At 42.4% G+C, this 12,908-nt stretch overlaps 1 protein-coding gene across 3 annotated transcripts in view; it reads left to right on the top strand.

Annotated features, from left to right (window-relative positions):
- CLRN3 (clarin 3) overlaps positions 1 to 12,908 on the top strand; it is a 56,168-nt gene that overhangs the window by 5,116 nt on the left and 38,144 nt on the right. Inside the window, exon 1 of one of the 3 annotated variants that reach the window (XM_075843131.1) lies at positions 5,228 to 5,344. The exons of the other annotated variants lie outside the window; for them this stretch is intronic. The gene's annotated coding sequence lies outside the window, so the exon portion shown is untranslated. Of the gene's footprint in view, positions 1 to 5,227; positions 5,345 to 12,908 lie in introns of those variants that run through there. 3 annotated transcript variants of the gene reach the window in all.

The raw sequence follows: 12,908 nt of genomic DNA, 5'->3' as shown, positions 1-12,908 counted from the left end.
GCGTTTTAATTCTTCACCAATTTCAAGCTCTGATTGCTGTCAGTGAATGGAAACGTTCATGTTTACATCCAGAGACTGAAAACTTGTCCTGATCCTGTCCAAACGACACACAGGTATAGGACTCATTATAATACTGATACCCTTTAGCGAACCATATGGGGCAATATCAGGACAGGTTTTCATTCTTTTGATGTGAACTATTAATGTTTCCATTCACTGACAGGAAGTAATGGGAATGCAATGAGAGCCATATAAATCTACATCTAGATTTCCATTTTGTGCTATTTCGTTAGTCTAATCTGTATTACAATCTATTTCTATTACATGTGGAATATAATATGGAGATTCTCTCACAGTAGTGACCTCTAGAGGCAGACTGCAGTCATTACATGTATATTTTCCAGTAACATAAAATAAATGGGGTGTGCAGTTTTCTTGTATTTAATAATAAACCTTTATTTATCTGCAACATATTCTGCAGAATTTTATAACCACAGAGAGCAGTAAAAATACATAACCAGATATAGCATACCTCCAGCATGTGGGTCCTGAGATCCACATTTCTGTCCCAGTTATTGTTGCCATAAGACCGGTCCCGGTAATAATATTTTGCAGGTAATAACAAGTGTTGGTAGTTTTCCATAAGTTACCAGGGATAGAAAAAAATACTCTATGCAATACAAAATGAAAAGCCATTTTATGTATAACCCTTGATGTTGAATTATAGATCAGCGAGGAATCTGTATACAGGAGGTCACCAGTGGTTGAGCCTCACCCTCTTCTCCCTGTAAGGATACTATATGTGGCTCATATTGCTCTGATCCCTAATCTAAGTTTACTCAACATGGCTTAAAGGGGCTATCCAGTGAAATAATATGGATGGCCTATACGCAGGATAGGCCATCAGTATCTGATCGGCGGGGGTCAGACTCTCGGCAAACCTGCCAATCCGCTATTTGAGGAGGCCGCGGCACTTTGGTGATTTCTGCTTCCCCTTAATTTCTTATACAGCTCCATACTGTAGAACGCCGACACATACGTAGCGGCGGAGCAACTGAATGGGAGAAACCTGTAATGCTGCGCTCCGCCGCTACAAATGTGTCGGCATTGTACAGTATGGAGCTGCTTAAGAAATTAAGGGGAAGCAGCGTTCGCCGGAGCCCCTTAAAAAATGTTCTGAGAGTCAGACCCGACTAATCCGATATTGATGGCCTATCCTGTCATCTTCATTTTGGGAAAATAGTCGACAGCTCCCCTAGGCACCATTTTTCGTCCCTCAGACCCGGGATCTAGTGGAGATCTGCAATATGAGGAGACCAATGTCGGATCTGGCCTTATAAGTAACAATAGATGGGCCACGTGTTGCCATATGGGACATACATACGATACCATATTACGGAGATATTCTACCCTAGAAGCAGTGCTTCCTGTTAATTCCATTTGCAGAATACAGACTGTTGTAGCCAGAGCTCAATCAACCTATACTGAAAATACTTCCCAAAGTATCATGAACCCTTAACGCCCACAAATTCCGGTACTGCCCATGTTTCTTATGTTTATTGCCCATTGTGGCTGACTGTTAATATGCGGGTGGTAGCAATAGCTGCCCATATATCTATTCCAATTTATTGTATTGTGCTTTGTTGTTACTATTAGTGCTTTACCTTGTATTGTGATCTATGTGTTGTAATACCTTTGCACAGTCACCAAATACATTTTAAAATGAGGATTTTAGGTTATTGGGGTTCTCTGAACGTCACACTATGTTTGTGTTTGGTGTGATAATAAAAATTACTTTCTGACTTCATGGTATTTTTAATGCTCCTTTTGGTTGGTGTTATAGAGAATAGTCTGCTGACAGATTCACGTGGCAGCAGCGAGTAATATGGAATTTCATATAATTGTCTATGGTTATTAATTGAAATGTTCTACTACTGACAGAAGCAAAATGTATATATCAAAGTGCCAGAATATTATATATATGCTTGTAATATAGGGTAAAATATTATGTGAATGAGATTCCTTATCCCGACGGTCAATGATGACCACAGCTCAGGGGATTCATATTATCCAGAACCAAAGTAAATGCTGAAACAGGGGTCTGGCAAGGGGTAAATCATCATGCAATATGTTCATGGGCACAGCTAAAGGGGGTGCAGATGTAGCAGTCACACCCAGGTACTGGTGCCTGAGGGGGGCAGTATTATAAATGACACATGGTAGGAGGGGGCCTATTATAGTTTTTGCATTGTTGCCCAGGAACTTCAAGTTACAACTCTGAATATATTGTTGGTAAATGTGCACTGGGAGGGGATGCCAATTTTGTGTGTGCAATCTGTATGAAACGGACAGAGTTAAAACATCACCAGGGCCACTATAAGGGCAGCACCGGTCTTACTGCCTGCTGGGACCCAGTCAAATGAAGGTGCCCACTTTGCCACCCGCCACCATGGATTAGTTGAGAAAGTATTTTCAGCCTGCAGCCAACACTAGGGACTATGGAGATTTATAGAGCTAGTAATGAATTAATTGGAAGCTGTATGCAGTAAGCTCCCCCTAGTGGTGGCTGCAGAAAGTGAGAATTTTATCATTTATCTATATGGCTGTGCAAAGGAAAGCAGGGGATTTGGAGCTCTATAACAGAAAAACTGAGCTGTGACCTATATTAAGATATATTAGGACATTAATCTGCACAGAACTTTAGACGTACGGGTTAAATAAACTTATTCATATTAGCTCAGCCGCTTAGTTTCTGTTCGGCTTTTTCTGGAAATAAATGTATCGTGTATAGATTCAATAGAAAGTCTATGAATCTGTACTCCGATGCATCGGCTTTCCGTAAAAAGCCGAACAGAAACAAAGCGGCTGAGCTCTCACACAAGAGCTTCTGCCGCTTAGTTTTAGCGATTGGTGGGGGTCTCAGTACTCGGACCCCAACCAATCCAAACTTCTGGCGTGTCACTCTGACATGTCAGAAGTTTGTCAAACGTTTAGTTACCGTTTAAAGGAGCAGTGTTCATAACAGATTTAATCTTTTCAGTAATCCACTATCTGTCATTTAAAATAAAGTTCTCAGAGGGCAACCCAAGCATATTGAATCTAATACACTTATATGATATCCAGTCGTAGAATGTAAGAGAAAAAAATAAAAAGAATCAACCTCTAACTAGTTGATTGCATGATTTCCAGTAAGTAAACAGGATACTGGAAGTTTTGTTGTTTTAACCACAAGTTGTGTAAGGGTGACAGAGCTGTCGGCATAGTTCATACATTCATTTTCTGCAGAAGGGAAAAACAATGGAGAGAACTGACAACAATGGTGAATTGGAATTGGAGCGCATGTCAACAAATCTTGCTAATACCTTTGCAGTAGTCAGTATTGTGCACTGATTCTTCAGCATTATTTATACCCTTCTGTGGCGAAAAATTGGAACAAAAATATAAATTAAAGGGGTATTTTATCTTACAATGTTAGGATATGCCATAACATTCTGATAGGTGGTGTTCATCTGGGACAAAGAACAGGGGTCTCCTCTCTATTCCTCCTGCATATTGGCACTCCTGGCCACTCGTTTTGCAAGGAACTGCAGCAAAGCCCCATTCAAGTGAATGGTGTTGTGTTATTGTTCCCTAAACAGTGGGTAGCCAGGAGCGGCGCTATGTAGGGAAAATCTATGAAGGAGCTGTAGTGCTTAACCGGCACGGCAGCCTCTTCATTCTTATTATTGGTGGAGGTCATGGCAATCTAAACCCCCACCGATGAGGAAGTGATGACAAATCTTTGCGATATGCCATCACTATAGTGGGAGAACCACTTTAATTTTGTATACAATATTCAAGATCCTCAAGAGTGTATATACGTGGCCCCTGAGGCTGCTTTGGGGTCTAAGGTGTGAACCTGGGCTTTCCCCTCCACCACAACATTAGCAAAAAGGCAGAAAAACAGTACAATGAAAACGGTGTAAAAAACCATGACTACATACAGTAATACACTGTTGGATTTTTTTCGGATATGCTCCTAGATATTATTTTATGGAAAAGTACAAGACCCGAAACAGGTGTAAACAGGGCAACGATCAAGTAAACGCTCTTTCATCGGCTGATTGTATCGTTTATGCAGCTGTGAATATTATCGTTGTCGGCAGGACATCTCCGTGTAAACAGGGAGAGGCGCTGCCGACATGATAATAATGTATGGGGACGAGCGGCCGTAGTAATGAGCACTCGTCGCCATACATAGCTCCTTTGGAAAGGAGCAAACGAGCGCCGATCAACGAGTTGTCTCATACCTGTATATAGTGCTCCACAGATAGCCTACCCCTATATATAGTATATATAGGGGTGGGCTATCTGTGGAGCACTATATACAGGGGTGGACTATCTAGTGGAGCACTATATACATTGGTGGACTATCTAGTGGAGCACTATATACAGGGGTGGACTATATGTACAGGGGGGCTATATACAGCGGTGGCCTATCTGTGAAACACTATATACAGGGGTGGACTATATGTGGAGCACTATATACAGGGGTTGCCTATATATGTGGAGCACTATATACAGGGGTGGCCTATCTGTGAAACACTATATACAGGGGTGGACTATATGTGGAGCACTATATACAGGGGTGGACTATATGTGGAGCACTATATACAGAGGTGGACTATATGTGGAGCACTATATACAGGGGTGGCCTATCTGTGAAACACTATATACAGGGGTGGACTATATGTGGAGCACTATATACAGGGGTGGACTATATGTGGAGCACTATATACAGGGGTGGACTATATGTGGAGCACTATATACAGGGGTGGGCTATATCTACAGGGGGGGCTATATACAGGGGTGGGCTATCTGTGGAGCACTATATACAGGGGTGGGCTATATCTACAGGGGGGCTATATACAGGGGTGGGCTACCTGTGGAGCACTATATACAGGGGTGGGCTATATCTACAGGGGGGCTATATACAGGGGTGGGCTACCTGTGGAGCATTATAGGGGGAGCTATTTGTGGGACACTATATACAGGGGTGGGCTATATGGGGGCACTATCTACAGGGGGCACAGTGTGTGTGTGTGTGTGTGTGTGTGTGTGTGTGTGTGGGACACGGTGTATGGTGCTATTATAATTAGAGGTGCAGTGTATGGCGCTGTTATATTTAGGGGTGTAGTGTGTGGTATAATGAGAACTTTATCTTTATTTATAGGTGTAGAAATGTTGGAAAAGTGAGAAGCTGAAGACATCTGCAGAAACTGCAGAAATGGGCTGTGACCGGGAGAAGTCTTCATAGAGGTCTGGACCGGATGGAGAAAAATAACTAGAATCTGAGACGTCACCGGTGAGTCACTTAAAGAGGCTCTGTCACCAGATTTTGCAACCCTTATCTGCTATTGCAGCAGATCGGCGCTGCAATGTAGATTACAGTAACGTTTTTATTTAAAAAAAACGAGCATTTTTGGCCAAGTTATGATCATTTTCGTATTTATGCAAATGAGGCTTGCAAAAGTACAACTGGGCGTGTTGAAAAGTAAAAGTACAACTGGGCGTGTATTATGTGCGTACATCGGGGCGTGTTTACTACTTTTACTAGCTGGGCGTTGTGTATAGAAGTGTCATCCACTTCTCTTCACAACGCCCAGCTTCTGGCAGTGCAGCACTGTGACGTCACTCACAGGTCCTGCATCGTGTCGGCACCAGAGGCTACAGATGATTCTGCAGCAGCATCGGCGTTTGCAGGTAAGTCGATGTAGCTACTTACCTGCAAATGCTGATGCTGCTGCAGAATCAAGTGTAGCCTCTGGTGCCGACACGATGCAGGACCTGTGAGTGACGTCACAGTGCTGCACTGCCAGAAGCTGGGCGTTGTGAAGAGAAGTGGATGACACTTCTATACACAACGCCCAGCTAGTAATAGTAGTAAACACGCCCCGATGTACGCACATTATACACGCCCAGTTGTACTTTTACTTTTCAACACGCCCAGTTGTACTTTTGCAAGCCTCATTTGCATAAATACAAAAATGGTCATAACTTGGCCAAAAATGCTCGTTTTTAAAAAATAAAAACGTTACTGTAATCTACATTGCAGCGCCGATCTGCTGCAATAGCAGATAGGGGTTGCAAAATCTGGTGACAGAGCCTCTTTAATGTAAATGTTTATTCTGCCTCTAATCAGTATTGTAGTCACTGTATGATCTGCAGCGAGATGATGGTGGTATGATTTCTTTTTTGTGAAACAGCATCTCCCAGCATATCCTTACCATTGTTCGGGCCATGCTGGGAGCTGTAGTTTTACGCCGTACACACCTATACGGCAGGGGTTGCACTAAATTGAGCTGTATTTGTGCTGGTGTTGTATATATGTACTGAGCTTGGTTCTGGGGCTGTATTTATGTAATGAGCTTGGTTCTGGTGTTGTGTATAGAACTATATTGCTTGTAAAATGTATAAATGTTTTTATGCTCGAATTACATAAAAAGAAATGTGGAAAAGAAATGACACGTCATTGATTGGTAGAGAAAACAAACATGGCGAGGGGGAAGGAGATGTCGGGAAAGAGGTTGGGGGGGCGCCAAACTGAATCTTTGCCCCGGGTGCTGGAGAACCTAGCTACGCCTCTGTATAACCATATGTGCATGGATTTTCCCTACAGAATAATCACAGTTTGGATTTGCATCTGAAAAGTTGTAGTGAAATCCCGATATGTAAACTACTACCCTTATCATTGTCCTGTGGGATTCCTGATAATAACCACCAGTCATTGCGGGCTGATTTAAATATTACATCTTTGTAAACCAAACTTCCTGGCACGTATGACTGAGCGCACATTGTGAATGTTGTTATTTCAAGACTTTCCAGCTGGACGGAATGGAAAAAAAAAAGACAAGCGAGTCGCTAGGTAACAGAACCCCAGGGAATAGCGCTGGCTTTCCTGTCCCTAAATTACTCTGCGTCCTGTAATCTTAATCCTGCAGGGACATATGTCCACTTCTGGAGGCGTTGTTATATCTTTCCTCGGAAGACACTTCAAGTATGAAAGTTCATGCTTATCCGAAGAACTAAGAAGTTACGCACTGCGTCTTCAAGGAACTAATATATCTACAAATTCCGACTTTATACCTCTGGTTTGGAGATACTTTGATTATTGTCTATACGCCCTAATGTAGCATGAGCTGGAGAAGAGACCTGCTAACAAGCAGCGTCCGACACTCCGTCCGTTCCATCTGAATTGTTGCCTGGATTGCCGCCGATGCCACTCCGATATACCCCCCGCAGTGAGGAGGAGATTCAATAGAACGGCGGTCGAGCATGTGCGCTGCGGCTCAATTCATTGTATATAAGGCTGATGGAAAAGATGTACTTGGCTGTTACTGTCAGCCACGGAATCGGCCATGCTTGACCGCCGATCCATTCTAAGTTTTCCTCGCTGTGGTCGTTAAGTGAGGTGGAACGGGGAAAGATGGCTAAGGACCCCAATTCTAGCTGATACATATAACCTTTGCTGAAACATTGTGACAAAGTGCAGTGAAATTCTTTTAATCTGACATCCAATAATCCAGAATGTCTGATAATCCAGTTTTACATAACATGTTACGTTTAGGCTGGGTTCACACGACCTATTTTCAGACGTATACGAGGCGTATTATGCCTTTTTTTACGCCTGAACATAGGGCTACAATACGTCGGCAAACATCTGCCCATTCATTTGAATGGGTTTGCCGACGTATTGTGCAGACAACCTGTAATTTACGCGTCGTTGTTTGACAGCTGTCAAATGACGACGCGTAAATTGACTGCCTCGGCAAAGAAGTGCAGGGCACTTCTTTGCAACGTAATTTGAGCCGTTCTTCATTGAAGTCAATGAAGAGCAGCTCAAGATTACAGGCGTCAAAGACGCCTCGCATATTACGAGGAGGAGCTGATACGTCTGAAACGACGCAGCTGTTTTCTCCTGAAAACAGTCTGTCTTTTCAGACGTAAAAGCCTCTCATCGTGTGCACATACCCTTATCTTTATTCCTATAGATTATTTTCCCTTCCAGCAAATCATATATACTTTCAGCAACCGTCTGATAATCCAACACCTGTAGCAGGAGAGAGTTTTGTGCTGTTGCTGTTATGTTTAGCTCACAGCATTGTATAGCCTGCAGACAATCGTAAAAAAAAAACTCGCAGCTGGTCTGTATTGGGGCTTGTACAGGTCTTTCAGGCTCCCGATGTAAACAAGAATGTCTCCATTCACTGACAGCAAGCAGAATCAAGACTGTATAACCGAAAAGCACAGCATGGATCAGAACAGCCCAACAGAAGTACCTTGCGGCTGTCAGCAAACAAGAAAATAATTAGTGTGATATGAGCTAGATCCTGGGGCGTGTACCCACATAAGCATCCGAAACATAAATATATAACCTACAAAAGAAGATGCCTGAAGACCGGAAGTATATGAAATTGAGAAAATACTTTATTGAAAACAACATATAAACATACTAGAATAAAAAACGGATCCAAAAACCAACAGGTTAAAAGGACATGCAAGCCATGCAGCTCATAAGGTAAGTAGTATATGAAAATGGATGCATGAAAAAATGCCTGGTAGTGGACACTAACGCTATAACACTTATCACAGAGACAAATGAACTCCTACCCAGCACAGTTAGTAACAACATGAAGTAAGGAAAAACATAACGAAATGATTATGAAAACAGGTATGTGTGAACAAGGCAGATAGAACACATTTCTAATAAATGAGCGAATAGTGATGGGAAAACGTACCCATAATGAGTCCAGGACTGAATGCACAGCAGTATGTCCACCCCAACGCGCGTTTCGGCGCTAATGCCTTCGTCTGGGGGTAGTGCTGGACAATGTACGTACCACTTTAAAAAGGGGGAGACCAGCCAATGATGATAGAGTATCCAAAATGAGGGTCCCAAGAATGAAAAATGTGTACATACCTCGCTGTCTGAATACAGGTCGCTGCCTCGAGGTGAAGCAAGATGGCCGCGCCGCCGGAAACACCGCCGATGAGGGGCCGGACTCAGAGACGCGTCACCGCGTCAGCTGACACGGTCACGTGAGTCCGAGATCCGACACGTCACCAGCGATGGAACGGAGGCCCGTCACTCGTCCACCCAAAGGAGCGACACAGCGAGGAGGGGGTAACCCTGGGATACAAACACATAATAAATTGGCTGGTGTTAAGAAATATAGAGAAATGTTAGGTGTATTGGCCAAAATCGTCTGTGCAACCATACCAAGTATATGTGTTTGATATATTAACATGAATTGAATAAATTGATAAATAAACAGATGCTAACAAAAAAGTGTATAAGAGTGCATAACATGAGAGTGGGTAATAACACTCCACAACAAGAAACACAATGTACAAATATGTGCCAAAAAAGCATGTGAGGAGTGGAATGAAGGGGGGGGGGGGGGAAAAAAGGGGGGACGGGGGGACGGGGGGAACAGGGGACAAAAGACCGTGTGGGTGACATGTGTATATATGTGCAAGTAACGAACAGCACCAACGACAGAAAAAGAAAACCATCGCATGGGGCCATATAACGGTGAAAAATGAAAAATAATAATAAAATTAATATAAATAAACGTATGCAGTGAATGATGGAGAGTGATGGAATGAATAAAAGAATAAAGAACATCAATAAAAGTTATAATAAAAGTATGTAGGTGAGGTGTAGGTGCAAAATAAATATGTGTATAATCATAACAAGAATAAGTGCACATGAGGTATTGTGATATGTAAAATATATTCATATTTATTGTGTTGGAAAATGGCAAGAATAGTAGTACAGAGGTATAATTGTGATACATAAAAGATAATATTTATTAAATTTAAAAAAGTCAAAAGTAGTTGCAATAGTATAATAGATGAACACAATGAAGAGGCCAGACGAATAATGATTCAAGATGGAGATCCCCAAGAAACGTGGACAAACAGGAAATCCAGATATGCTGAGAAAAATCTCAATTTAAAAGAATCTAATCTGTCGAATACAAAATAAAAAATGTTAAAATCACGTAAACACAAACTCAATGTATATACACATATCTATGATTAAACTAATAAAAGAAACCAACACCACTAAAAGTACTGGCAATCAGAGAAATGATGAGAACCCCATGGTCTCGTTGAGACCCTTGGGGTGCATGGTTTGGAGCCTCCAAATCCATTTGCACTCCCTCTGTAGTAGACGCTTTTTAATGTCACCCCCACGCATGTCCAGATTAATGTGGTCAATGCCCCTCACCTTCAACATACTAGATCTACAAGCATGGTGTAGGCGGAAATGTCTAGGGATTGTTTTAAGTTGTTCAACATCGTCTGTGTTATTCGCGTTTTCGATGTCCCTAACGTGCTCTCTGACTCGCAACCGTAATTCGCGGGTGGTCATGCCAATATATATCAGCGGGCACGGGCAAGTTGCATAGTAGATGACCCCTTTAGTGTTGCAAGATATGGGCCAACAGATTTTGAAATTGTTGGTACCACTAGAGTCCACAAAAATGTTCGACCGTTCTACATTGGGGCAGCTAATGCAGTCACCACACGGTTTACAGCCCCATTTGGGTCCTTTTGTGCCAAAAACCTTGCCAGGCTTGGTAGGTGAAAGATAGCTGTGTACCATGGCATCACGCAGATTGGGAGCTCTGCGTGGCGCCATGGCAGGGTAGTGTGGAAGAACCCTCTGCAGAATGGAATCGGTCATCAAAATGGGCCAAAATTTATTCAAAGTATCCCGCATCTCAGCCCAGCGTGAGTTGAAGGTGGTAACAAATCTCACCTTTGGTTGTTTACGTTCCTTAGGAGTAACCTGGAGTAGTTGTTGTCGACTCACTACTGATGCACGATGACGGGCTTTACGTATACAACGTTGACTGTAGCCTCTCTGTGTGAACCTATCTCCCAATTCATCAAAACGTGATTTAAGGTCAACTTCACTAGAGCAAATCTTCTTGACGCGTAAAAATTGGCCTACTGGAATCGCATCAATAGTATGTCGAGGATGTGAAGAGGTGGCGTGCAAAAGTGAATTAGTTGATGTCTCCTTTCGAAAAAGGTCCGTCTGCAAAAGACCATCAAAATCCTTTTTAATCAAAATATCCAAAAAATCAATATTAGAATGACTCCATTTATAAGTGAGTCTAATATTGAGGGAATTACTATTCAAAGCATTAATGAACGTTGAGAGATCGTCTGAAGTACCCTGCCAGATCATGAAAATGTCATCAATGAACCGTGCCCAAAACAGGACACGGCTCATCGATGGCCCATGATCTGACATGAAAAGGTTCCTCTCCCACAGCCCCAGGAACAAATTAGCATATGAGGGTGCGCAAGCTGCCCCCATAGCCGTGCCCTGGAGCTGTAGGAAAAAAGAACCATTAAAGGTAAAAAAATTGTGATGAAGAGTGAAATCGAGAAGAGACAAAATAAGTTGGGAAGTTTCCTTCTCAACATCACTCATGAGTAGGAAATTTGCCACTGCATGAAGGCCGTCCCTATGTTGGATGCTGGTATAAAGGGACTCGACATCGCAAGTGACCAATAAATGGTCCGGATCTAAATGGATCCCCTCAATCTTCAGCAATAAATCGGCCGAGTCACGCAAGTAGGACGGCAGACATTCTACCAAGGGTTTAAGATGGAAATCAATCCATTTGCATGCCTTTTCAGTCAAACCCCCTGTGCCCGAGATAATAGGCCTACCTGGCGGATTTTTAGCATCCTTGTGGATCTTGGGTAACAGGTACATAGTTGGTATGGTAGGTTCTGGTACATAGAGAGAGTCACTCAGTGGTTTCGTGATAGTACCATTTTCCAAAGCATCTTGCAAAATCTTGTGAAACTTGAGTCTAAAAGATGACAAGGGGTTAAAAGTGAGTTTTTGATAGCAAACTGAGTTGCGTAATTGACGGTTTGCCTCGTTGACATATGACTGACGGGGCCACAGTACTACGTTACCCCCCTTGTCAGCTGGTTTCACCACAACATCATTCCATGATTTGATTTTAGCAAGACTATCCCTCTCTAGTTGGTTTAAATTGTCATAACTGATTTTGCGAGATATCATACTCCACTCATCCGAGACAAGTTTCACGAACAGATCCACTGCTGGACAAATGGCAAGAGGTGGAAATTTAGTGGATTTAAAGTGGTACGTACATTGTCCAGCACTACCCCCAGACGAAGGCATTAGCGCCGAAACGCGCGTTGGGGTGGACATACTGCTGTGCATTCAGTCCTGGACTCATTATGGGTACGTTTTCCCATCACTATTCGCTCATTTATTAGAAATGTGTTCTATCTGCCTTGTTCACACATACCTGTTTTCATAATCATTTCGTTATGTTTTTCCTTACTTCATGTTGTTACTAACTGTGCTGGGTAGGAGTTCATTTGTCTCTGTGATAAGTGTTATAGCGTTAGTGTCCACTACCAGGCATTTTTTCATGCATCCATTTTCATATACTACTTACCTTATGAGCTGCATGGCTTGCATGTCCTTTTAACCTGTTGGTTTTTGGATCCGTTTTTTATTCTAGTATGTTTATATGTTGTTTTCAATAAAGTATTTTCTCAATTTCATATACTTCCGGTCTTCAGGCATCTTCTTTTGTAGGTTATATATAGAATCAAGACTGTACAGTGATTTTGCCTCCCCCTCTCCCCACTGGATTAATTTATCATTGGTGGGTGTTTTTTGTTTTTTTTTCCTTTTTAAAAATGAAATATTAATTTAGCTTATGTTCCTGTGCGTTTTCTCTTCTGGATCCTAACATCAAAAATTAGTGCCGTCACCAGCCGTGCCCACCCACTCAATTTACGTTGACTGTACTGGCATCAAAGTACAGGTGTCAACACAGTCTTAAGCTGGCCAT

The sequence above is a fragment of the Rhinoderma darwinii genome, chromosome 11, assembly GCF_050947455.1.
Source record: "Rhinoderma darwinii isolate aRhiDar2 chromosome 11, aRhiDar2.hap1, whole genome shotgun sequence".
NCBI lineage: Eukaryota > Metazoa > Chordata > Amphibia > Anura > Rhinodermatidae > Rhinoderma > Rhinoderma darwinii.
The sequence above is the reverse complement of the archived record's forward strand: the minus strand, read 5'-3'. Positions and strand labels throughout refer to the sequence as shown.